Here is a 12,027-nt window from a genome sequence, read left to right as displayed (position 1 = left end):
CCATCCATCATTTTCTGCTTACCGAGTTAAGGAGCCCTTCTCAGCTGTTATAGCACAAGAGGCTGGGTACACCCTGGAAAGGTTACCAGTCTTTTGCAAAGCTTACAAAGAGAGAGAGACATCAGTCACACTCACATTGATGCCTACAGCCAATTTAGCATCACCAGTTAACCCAACATTGCATGTGTTTGGACTGTGGGAGGAAGCCGGAGTACCGGGAGATCACGCAGGCCCAGAGAGAACATGAAACCTCCACAGAGATTTGAACCCAGCATCTACCACTGTTAGATTAAAAACAAAGCCCCTTGTTTAGACTTCGCTTGTCTTTCTACATCCTGTGTTTCCCATGATGTTGCCCAATTCGCGATTAGTCTCACAAATAGTATCCTGACCCACAAGTATTACTTAAAGGTTCATTTGGTTGCTTTTAAAATTTTCAGTGAAGTCAAATATCTTGGGGGGACCATGTGAAGTAATGTTCAGAATAAAAATAGGGACAGCCTGTGTCTGCATGCGGTAGTGGAACAAATCTCAGCCAACTGCATATTTTGGGATGTCAGTGTTGAGTCAAGCTCCACATCTGGACAGCCAATTCAGAACTAAAGATTGCGAAAGAGGGAGCGCAGAGGAAGAATTAATTCACTGAAAACTTTTCTCAGGCTTGCAGTTCTGTGGTTCAAAAGCAGCTCTCCTCTTAACCGTATGTAGATGTGGTGCACGAGCCAAACGCAACATCTCCTAAAACCAAAAGAAAGTATTTCCCGAAGGCCAGCTCTCCCCGTGGCTCCGCGTCAGCTGCGCCAACAGAACCGCTCAGAACCTCGCCGGCCCAAAACACTCGCCATGTGAGACAAATAAATCACCGCGCAGGGAAGCATCTGCACCAGGGAAGTTAGCACGGACGTGACTTACAGTTGAACAGATGTCTTTTCTGACTGAAATAACATCAGATCCATTGCACAGTGAACCCAACACCTTCCTTTTAACCACCAGGAGGATAACCACAACAAAGGGCTCCCTTTCCGTTTATTCCCACTTTAGATGTGGTTTTCTTTGGAAGACAATGGATGAAAATATTCTGGCCTTCGCGTTTGATCTGAGCTCCCCCACCCACCCACCCACTCCCCCTGTTCTCATGTTTTCCATGTGCTTAAATGGAAATGTGTTTGATCGCTGCTCTCAGGTGCACGAAACAGGAACAAGTCTCCAGACAAAGGCATAAGAAAATGAAGAAACTCACACCCCTCATTTATGGATTCTAATATACACACATTTGTCCTATAGACCATGACCTTTAATCCTGACTGGCATGCTGAAAGTGGATGAACACACAGCACCCAAACACACACATACGCGCACACACCCTTTATCATTCAAAGTGTGCCAGGGCTATCAACCTGAATAAATAAATCCCCTTCTTATCTCACAACGCAAAACTGGATAAGCGCTCCCACCGGGTCTGGATGGAGGAAGCCGTCAGCACCTCTGTTTTGGTTTTGCCTCATACAGAGGCAGAATCCTGTTTTTCTCTCCGACCCATCCTCCTGGTTTTCATTCCCCGGAGAGTCATTTCCCTCCGTGTGCGTGAGACGTATGTATCTCGCCACACCATCCATACATGATCCCTCTTTCCTGCTTATCTCCTGCACTGGGCCTATATCTTTCAACGGCTGATAAATCGGCAGCACAATTTCCAGGTTGGGAACAAAGAAAACAGGATTTTCCACATTGTCAGCCTTTAAACCTGTTTGTAAGATATATTAGCCATTACTTGCTTCTCCACCACTAGCTTCCTATATCACACCCATGTACAGTTTTTTCCTGTTTTGACACCTGTGGCTGCTGAGGATAGGGGACCACAGATTAATCTGCAGTCCAGACTCAAAAACCTGGTTGATCTATATTGTTTTTTTTGTTTTTCATGTTCTTCCAGAGCCTTTAAAATCAACGTTTCATGGATTACCAAAACTCCGGATGCATCACTTTAAAATAATGCAAAATAAGAAATTCCTACATCTCAGCTTGCCGCTCTTCCGCTGCTATGATTTGTTGTCTACGCAGGCCGAATCCAATTTGTCAAGAATAATCTGTTCTACCTTTAATGATGTGTGCCTCAGTGAAGTCTCTATTCCACACAGGAGCTCAAAAAAAACGGAGCCATCTATCACAGAGCAACATTGCCACCTGCAGCTGAAGCAACCAGCCTGCCTCAACATCAGACATGATCAATCAGACACAGATATTTGATTTTTTTTAAATGTTACTTGCCTAGAGCAGATTTCAAATACATGAATGCTCTGTTAGATGGTCATATTTTAATGCCAGTTCTGCAGTTTTACAGGTCACATAGTGACTCTATCACAGTAATAAATGAACAGAGTAAGACTGTCAGTGCCCCTAGTTGAACATTTTCACTTGCCAGTTACTTTGCTGTTTTTAAAACTGTGCTATTTGTGCTCAAGGATTATCTTCTAAGACCATCCAAATAAATACTTCAATATGTAACATATAGTTAAACCTATTTGCTGCTTTTTCTGTGACATTTATTTTGCTATGCTGCACTCCAGTGGCAGACCAAGGTAGTGGCACATTATGGGATAACCAGTGCTGACATTGTGCAGTTTCTTTTTATGGTAGTTTCATTTTAAATCCTTTAAATATTGACATAAATGTGTGTTTATGTTGGCAGTGTTGACAAGGTCAGAACAATTCAGTTATTGAGGACCTCAGACACCCCGGGAGAAGTGCACTATTTGTGCCGTTTTGTATATAGGCCGGCCTTTGAATGACCAGTTCAGTGGTCAGTTCACAACAACAGCTATATCAAGGCACTTTACTTTGTAAGGTAAAGACCAGACATGAATAAAGCTTTGGCAGAACTAGGCTCAGGGTAGTTGGCACTACTGAACAAAATTACAGCAAATTCAGGCTATTATCCCTAAAAATCTATAATTTGCACAATACAATGTAAGCTGAAGCTGTTCCTTTGGTTTTTTTTCTCAACAGAATAGTATTCAGCACAGATCGTGTTCAGGGAAAATGACTGGAAGTATTGGGTAGAATAAAAATTAAGCCTTTGGTAGTTGGTGAAACATGTTAGTGAGGGCTGGAAATATTACATCTGTCAAGTATGTTTGATTTGCCTTTGAAACATCTGAAATATTATAGTGGATCTGGTTGTAGATCTACTATAACACTTTGTAATGCTGAGTATTCACAGCTGAAAAACTCATAAGCATAAGGTTGTCGAGGCAAATATCATTAGTTGCGCGTTAACTCAAAAAATGTGAGCAGATCCTGGTTAAATGTTTCTGATTGTTGGCTGCCTGTTTTCCAGCTGATATTTGCACTCATGTAGGACAGAGCCGTGCTGCTTGGATGTAATAAGCCAAGGGTCACCCACTGGCTAACTGAACTGAAACATGGTTACAGTTTACAATGAAGATAAATGCAGCTAGGTGTTGTAGCAATATTTAACTAGAATAGATCTTGCCAAAACTCGGTGAATCAACCTCCGGAGCTGAAAATTAAAGCCAGTGCAGAAGTGCCAGAAACTGGCCCTCGTTTTACCCACCTCCTGGATCCACCTCCTGCTCCATTTACAGAGATGAACAGCATGGCAGGCTTTTGGACTTTAAGTGCATAGAGTCAATAAATGACTTGCCTCTGCAAAATGTTTTACAGAATCGCGACCTGTGACTTCTGGCTTGTGAATCACGGTCAGGTCAGCATCGATCGTTTCGTGCAGGAGCACGGCTGCTCCATCACACAATGATGGCGCTTCTAAATCCAGAATTCACAAAGTAAACATCATGATGGCTACCTCCATCTTGATATATGACCCACTGGGATAAAGAGCTGCTGGGGGGGGAGCAGACTTAAGAAATTACTATTACGGGCTGTCTCAGAGTGATGGTGAAAAACTAGTTCATGCATTTATTACTTCTAGGCTGGACTTTTGTATTTTATTATTATCAGGTTGTTTAAAAAAAACTCCCTGAAAAGCCTTCAGTGCTGGACCACAGAGGAATATTAACATTTAAGGATACATTACTTTGGCAAAGAACAGTCTGAAAGAACCTCTGAGTGTTTTTACTCAGAACTTTGTACTCCAGGTTTAATTACTAGTGAAGTATATATAGACAGAAAGTCACCCAGCAGCTTAAAGGCAGATTTGTGTATCTGGGTCTAACCAGTGTCATTTTTGTTTAGCTTACAGGGTTGTTTATAATCCACATGTTAGGTAAGGGGTGACTGGGGAAAGGTATACCAAAGCAGCTGTTAGTCATGTCATAAGAATGTTGTTGATTATTGGGCTTCTAGTCAGTTGTTGTTTTTGCTATGGCATGTGTATGTGATTCTTTATTGCATATGGTGTTCCAATAATAAGCTAATATTTATCATGTAAATATAACCCGCTGTGAGAATGAATAGATATAACACTGTTTGATGGGAGGTTTTTTTAACCAACACTTTTTCAGATCAGAATCAGAATTTTTATTGTCTTTGTGCTTTTAAGAACAACGAAATTGAATAAATATATAAAATAAATATAGTGTATGTAGTATATACAAGACAAGAAAAAATGACTCTGTATAAGATTAAACAAGTGAAATGTGGTTATCAGTTGAAAAGATTTTTATTTTATTTATTTATTTATTTATTTTTGGATGGGGACACAGAGGGAAATCATGGCAGGAAGTGTACCTTTCAGTCTAAAAGCACCAGTCCACTCAGTATATTCAATCTGAATGCGCTGGATCTATAAGCCCGTGCATTATAGAACAGCTTTCAATGTTTTTATGCCATCTATGTCCACTAGATGGAGCAATACACCCATTGTTGCGATTGAAGAATTTCAGTGGTTAACAGCTTTTGTACCACTGATGAAAAATGTTTCAAAATAAACACACATGCTTGAAGAATAATTAAGTCAGAGCATTTTTAATATCTGCCTACTCATCTATATGAATATTTTATTGTTTTATTAGCAGCAAACCAACTTAACCTTTATTTCCAATTAAATGTCTGCAAATAGCAACAATATTATTATTATTACTAATAAATGCGGAAGACTTTTTAAGCATCTCGTTCTCATATAAATCTGTGTTCATAGCTCAGAGGTCAAAGGGGTTGTGTGTGTGTGTATGTGTGTGTGTGCGTGTGAGAGAGAGAGAGAGACCGAGAGTGTATGTTGGCAAGGTATTTAATTGATTTAGCCCTTGGCACAAACGCACTCACACATACACACTTGCTGATCCTCCGCCTACTCCCATCCATAAATAAATTTCCACTGCAAATCATACAGCAAATAAATCACCATGGTTACTGTAATATAATAATTGTTGTGTTTGAAGGAGACTTTGACTGATGCTGCTTGTAAGGCCACTTAGAAATCGATAATTACGGTGAAATTTTTGCAATGCTGGATTCATTTAGCGGCAAAGTGGATGTTTGAATGTCTGTTTGATCCACTAAGCAGGATGTGGTGCAGAAAACAGAGTGAGAAGATTAAGTATACATTGTGACCATTGGACAGTGGACATTTCTGTTTGTTCTGTGTCTGTGTATGTGTATCATGACTTTTTAGGACAGACCAGGCCAAAAGCTTGACTAAAATTTAATATCATATCAGTGAATATTTCTGAATTCTTCAGTTCAGGATCTTATTTGGGTTCAGTGTAAAAATCTTTCCATATCTGGACTAATAGCTGGGTAATTCAAGCCCTCGGGCAGGCTTTAAGGCCCTGAGTTTACCATTAACGTGGTGATTCGTTTGTGGTCATTTAGGTTTTGTGCGCATTACAAAAGCATGCTATAAATGTAAATGGTAGGTGGATTAAAGCCACACCAGCATTATGACCATTTAACAGAATCACATATAGAGCAGTGAGATCCTGATTGTCACATCTTTTGTTATATAATGGATAAATCTTACAGTGATTTCTGTTTAACTTTTGCCTGTCCAATGTTAAGGACACGAGAAAGGTTAACCTGAACCCGCAGAGCTTTTAAGTTAGTTAGGGACAGCAGAAAGAAGCTGACATTCAGAGTGACCCAAGCTGATTTTTCTTTATCTTATATATGACTCATCTGTTTTTGTCCATGCCATACGGAGCCCTAAATCAGGTTTGTTTGTTTATTCATTCATTCACTTGTAATACGAGCTCTGCATGAGCAGTCACACTGGACTTTTATGTCACTCAGATGAAGCTCTGTTTCATAGACTTTATCGCTTGTTACAGTAAAAGGACGTGTTGTGGATTTGCATGGCTTTATCTGTGTAACTGTCTGTGTGGGTGGTTTGGGAATTGTGTGTTGGGATGTGGAGCGCCTGATCGAAATGAGGAAAAAGGTAACAGGGAGGGAGAGAGAGGAGAGGAAAAATGAGACAGGGCCCCGGGGAAAAGGAAGGCGAAGGTTATACAGCATATTTAGCCCTTAATTGTCCTTTTATGCCTTCTTTCCTCCACTCTCTTGCCTTAGGCTGCCCACAGGCCTAGAGGACGCTGCAAGCCTTTTGCAGGTCAGGTGCCCTCAGGAGCAAATGCCACCTGTAGAGGTGCTCCTGAGAAATAGTGCTTAAAAATACGGAGTGAATAAAACAAATGAGAAGAAATAGCAGTAAAAAACAGTCGAAAAGATCTGTGAATTTTATGTGTGGTTTAAATGTGTTACAAACAACATCATCCTTACATTTAACACATCTAGTTTTCCCTTTCTGGAAATGTGGGATTGGAATATAGGCCAGAGGTTTTGGTCACAGTATGACAAACACGCAAACAAAGCGTAATCAATGCTGTTTCCATCCTGGTAAAGGGTTTTCCTTCAGACTTGATTGATTTAGCGAAAAACAAACAAACTGTTGTCCAGTCTAGTTATCTACATATGTTTTCCCAGTCTTTCTAGTTGGCTTTGCGCAAGCTAACCTTCTTCTTCAGAGACCTCTCACTTATGCTACAGTGGTTGGACATGACAGCACAACCAGCATTGTTGTGACCATGTGCAAAGTGTGGTTGCCTTTGAAATAGCTGTTTACAACATGGGGACCAGGTTCTTGATACATTGAGATGGGAGTTAACAGGATTAAAGTGAAGTCAGTCTGCTAATAGTTTGTGATTAAATGGAGTCAATCTGTTTGTGATGAACACTTTTATATTAATATAAATCAAAATCCGTTGATGTGTTTCAAATCAGTTGCTATCTACGTGCACATAAATTCCCATTAAAACAGACATTTACAAAAACTAATCCAACCTAAATTTAGTTCTTCCACGACATAGGCACCCAGCAACCCTGCTTTATGTAGGAATATAACCAGAATAAAACCAGCTGGCAACTCAACCGAGTTGAGCTCATCAGTGCAGACTCACATGTTTAAAATTTAACCTGTGTTTGCAAATCTGTGTGAGAGTGATAGCAGTCAGTACAAGTCATACCAGGATTATTTGAAGACAAGTTGCTTCCCATTGTGCGCGGCAACCTGTACTATTGTCTCATGATCAAAAGTGGTTGGCCAGAGGTTAAGGGTGTTGCCCACTCAGCCTTTAAGTACCCAGTTGGTTGCTGTAATTACTTGCAATCAGTTGCTGACGGCTAAACAGTTCAATGGAATTTTTTTCTTATGTCAAGGAGGTTGAACTCTAGAGCAGCAGCATCATGAAGCCAAGTGATAGTTGTATGTTGTTTACAGTATAAATGAAGAACACCCGAACACGCTATAATTCGGAAAATCATAGCGTAATATTTAAACTGATAAAAATTGTAGTGCAAAAATAGAAAATTCCTATTACACAGTCCGAGTGATAGAACCAGCATAAGCCATGTAGGGATATCTACTGTTTGTTACACGATCTTGGAGGTCAGCATTTCTGTGGGAGTGAGGCAATGGAGGTGGCCCTGTAACCTCCTGCAGCAGTGTTGCAGCAGACGCATCAATATTTCACCTTGATGGGTCGCCTTGAGATTATTATTGTCTCTTACACTGAGGGGAACACATATACGCAAACATTTTTTCCTGCTGTCACATCAACCGATCTTGACACAGACACTGGAAGGCGGAATAACAGGTCATCCCCACGCACCCATTCATTTTTCATTCACAAAAATTCCTACATCATTACAGCTTATCAAAGAGCAAAATACTTAATTACTACCTCCACAATTTGCCTTGGTGTTTATGAGTGCTTGCGTAAGGGAGAAACACAGTGTGAACATAATTAGCTGACTTCTGTCTGTGATCTTTAATTTATTCTTAAATACACTGTAAAAAATACTGGGATTTAAGAGAATCTTTTTTTACAGAATTTCCCTGTTATAATACGTTATAATAATATGTTATGTTAAATATAATATGTTAAATACAGGAAATGTCAATAAATATACAAAAAACAGACTGCGAATTAACATTTATAGTGTAAAATAACATTTTAAGAAAACTTTAACCAAGAATAAACATAACATTTAATCTTTTTTTTCATTGATGCAATGAGTGAAAATAAGTACATTTTTTGTACTTTTAATTGTTTGTTAATTGTTAATTAATTGTTTGGGTTCTTTTGTTAATTGTTTTTTTTAATTATATTATATAAATCTAAAAAGTATTGTAATTAAAAACTGCTACAATTACTGCAATTTCACAGACTAATTTTCGAGTAGTTATGTATCTTTTAAATTTATTGACTGAAATTAGAAAAATTACAGAAAAATAATAGTATTCAGAAATATAAGAAGTTGGAACAATAAATGTTAAACACATACGACAGTCGTGGTATTATCAATGACATTTTCTGGACCTTTTTTTTAAATCAGTTAAAATTTATAGTGCTAAAGCTTTTTTAACAATAAAGATCTACTAAACATGCACGTTTGCATAAACGTGCATAAAACATGCATAAAACCCCATTACACTGATATAATTAAAAATTAACAGTAAATTGTGGGTTGTAATTATAAACACAACCGTATTTTTACGTTTTTTTTTTACATTTTATGTGAAAAATTAGTTGTTGTTTTTTTCAACAGTGTTTTTCAGAGGAGCCTTAGTCCTTTGGGCTACGTGACTGCCAGATCAGGATGACAGGGCCAGCTTGGCTGTGATGAAGGGCGGTTAAGCCATTAAGGAGTCTGGGCCTCGCTGGTGGCCTTGTGTGAACCTTGAGCTCATGAATAATATAAATTCCTTTACTGTATTTGGAAGCACTTTGGACTCTAGTGGGGGGAAGCTGATGATACCAGATTGATTTTCGGCTGAGCAATTTCAGGGAATGAGTCAATTCAATTTTAGTGTTGAACAATGGCTCGTAGAAAACAGCCGATTTATTGCAATCACTCCTGATGGTGAACAACAGTCACGGTCTCGTTTTGTTGCCACACTCCACGCACTGCAACCTTGATGAGACAATAGCTGGGTTGTCATGGTAATATGCCATTTCTCCTGACATTTCCAAGATTTTCATCTCTCACAATTACTCTGCCAGTATGTTTTCTTTTCTGAAAGGCCACCCTTCGTTATTGGATTTACTCTCTCGTGAGATGAGATCCTACAACTGTAAAACACCTCAAATATAAGGCAGCTATGGTGGAAAGTTGCTGCAAATTGTGATGCTTTTGGGTTCAATAATGATGAAGCCATTGGATACAACCTTAAATTTCTCCCATTATTCGTGTGATTCTGTGGCTGTGAGGTGTCTCTTTTAAAAATTCGAAAATTCTTTCAATATATTCAAACAGATCACTAATCGTCTGTTTTAAATATGAGCCACTCTTTCAATCAACAGTCCTTTTCACTGCAGATTTGTGACAATAGGAAAGCTCGGGTGTGTTAATGATGGCTGAACTTAATTTAAGACAGGTCTGTGAAAATATGACACTGCTTAGTGGCACACTTAGTGGAACCAAGATATCGGCTGTGCTTTCCCCACTGTGCTAAGATAAAATGAATAGCAGAAAAACACCAACAACAATGGTCTGTATATAAAAGATGGAAGTAGCCACCATGACATCCCCCATTTGTTTTTGGACTTTCTGTTTGGAAGCATCAGTTTTAGCATTTAAAGTTTAGGATTTGTTTTAGTAAGAATGGCGCCTTCTGTGCTACATTAACGCTTCCAAACCCTCTCTGTCTATTTCTTGAGCCACCCTCAAGGGGTTAATACTGCCCTATTCAAACGTAAAAAAGGTACCAACTCAAATGATGACACAGTGTTGTGTCTGCAGATTGCAGACAGCAAAGAATAGGTTTTAAATTGTATCTTTTGGCCTGTCAGAGGAACACAATTTATCCCATTTCTATAGAATTGATTCTACAAACAATTGCAAAGATAACAGTTTGTCAGGATCAAAAAAGTATTTTTGCACCAACAAGGTGATTCCCAAAGAGCTATCAGTCGAAAACATGTCTGCATGGTGTGCAGTGTGTCCTTTAAAAAATCTGAGGAAACTGGACAAGTGGACTAAAAAACTATCTACAGTAGTATCCAAAATGTATGTCCTTAATAAATAGGAAAAATGTCAGCAAACCTGACACAGGAGCTGAGAGATGCATCTGGCCCTTTAGTTGATCATCTACTGCTGATCAACTGAAGCCTCATCAGAAATGGTCTCAGTCCAAGGATGCCTGTGAAGAAGACATCCTTAAGGAAGGGAAACAGGAGAAAAGGCTGAGGCATTAAAAATTACACAAGAACTGGATTAAAAAAAATGAGTGGAGGAGACCAGGATGCATAACAGTGAGCGTCTACAGCCATGTGTAAAACTTGGTGCAGTCTCTGTCACGGTTTGGGGCACTGCTAAACCTTGGACTTCCTGTTTGGAAGCATCACTGGAAGCAAATATTGGCTTTCAAGTTCAACAAAACCTCAACAAACAATACATTTGTTAGCTTTCCTCCCTGCTGTTAGCTGTACTGGCTTGATTTCAGCTAGTGTAGCTGAGGATCTTGTCAAAATTCAAGGAATTATGAAATCAGAAAAGTATGGTAAGATCCACCAAGTATTTTGATCCACCATGCAGTCCCCTTGGGAAAGCATCTGGTCAGCAACTGCTTCATTTTTCAGTATGACTATGAGTCCATACGCAGTGCCAATGCAGTAAAAGCATACCTGGATAGAAAAACACGCAATCGATGGATTAGCCTCCCCAGAGCCTGGACATCAACATTATTGAAGCAGTGTGGGATCGTCTTGACAGCGAACAGTAGAAAAAGCAGAAACATCCAAAGAAGAGCTTTAAATGTCCTTTAAGAAACCTGGAGAACTATTCCTGACTACTTAATAAAACAATGACAAGAAAGAGTTCAAACTAGGATGAAGAATAAAGGTGGTCATACCAAATATTGACTTTCAAGTTCAACAAAACAAACAATGCATTTGTTAGCTTTCACTGTTTACTGGAAATACATTTCATAATCTGGTGTAAATATCTGGTGCATAATAAACTGATGAGTCAAACATTTCACTTCTTTGTGAATTTCATAAAATCTGATTCATTATGGATTATGCAGCATCTGCCTTTATGCTGAAAGGGATCCTGGAGGAATGGATGAAGCAATATGAACAAACAGCTGCAGCAGGTGATTTATGATGATGCATAAGTGGTCATTTCTCAGTGAACAAATGAGCCTGCCTCGAAATGGTTCCCTCTCAGCATTTTGAATAGTCTTGCCTGGTGTGCTGTGCACTACTTTTGGGATCAGGGTTTTTTATTTTGTTGGTGTTGTTTTTTTTTAATGACGGCGGGACCATCTTCAATCCATCATTACTTAAGCCTCTTTGATCAGTAAAATCCTCGTCATGGCGGGAGTAAAATGCCTAGGTGATCTCTCAACAATCAATCAAATTGACTGCACCTCAGTGGAGAGTGCACGTGGACGCTCACCATGCACGCATACGCACGCGCCCTCTCTCCTGAGTATTGTATCCGCTTTAAGCTCTTTCCATTAAACCTGTGCTGCATTAGGCATTTGGGTTAAAAGCTTTCATAATCAGGTGCGTTCTCATTTAAAAAGATCAATACTGTCCTTGACGT

General features: G+C 39.3%; 1 protein-coding gene across 1 annotated transcript in view; it reads right to left on the bottom strand.

The window, feature by feature from the left end:
• pard3ba (par-3 family cell polarity regulator beta a) overlaps positions 1 to 10,580 on the bottom strand; it is a 275,607-nt gene extending 265,027 nt beyond the window's left edge. The window contains exon 1 of the mRNA XM_085266407.1: positions 10,522 to 10,580. The gene's annotated coding sequence lies outside the window, so the exon portion shown is untranslated. The remainder of the gene's footprint in view (positions 1 to 10,521) is intronic.
• Positions 10,581 to 12,027: the final 1,447 nt, after the last annotated feature.

This window comes from Mchenga conophoros, linkage group LG23 (assembly GCF_057382185.1).
Source record: "Mchenga conophoros isolate Kocher_MC1m ecotype Shallow Benthic linkage group LG23, M_conophoros_male_GT1.1, whole genome shotgun sequence".
Taxonomy (NCBI): Eukaryota; Metazoa; Chordata; class Actinopteri; order Cichliformes; family Cichlidae; genus Mchenga; species Mchenga conophoros.
The sequence above is the reverse complement of the archived record's forward strand: the minus strand, read 5'-3'. Positions and strand labels throughout refer to the sequence as shown.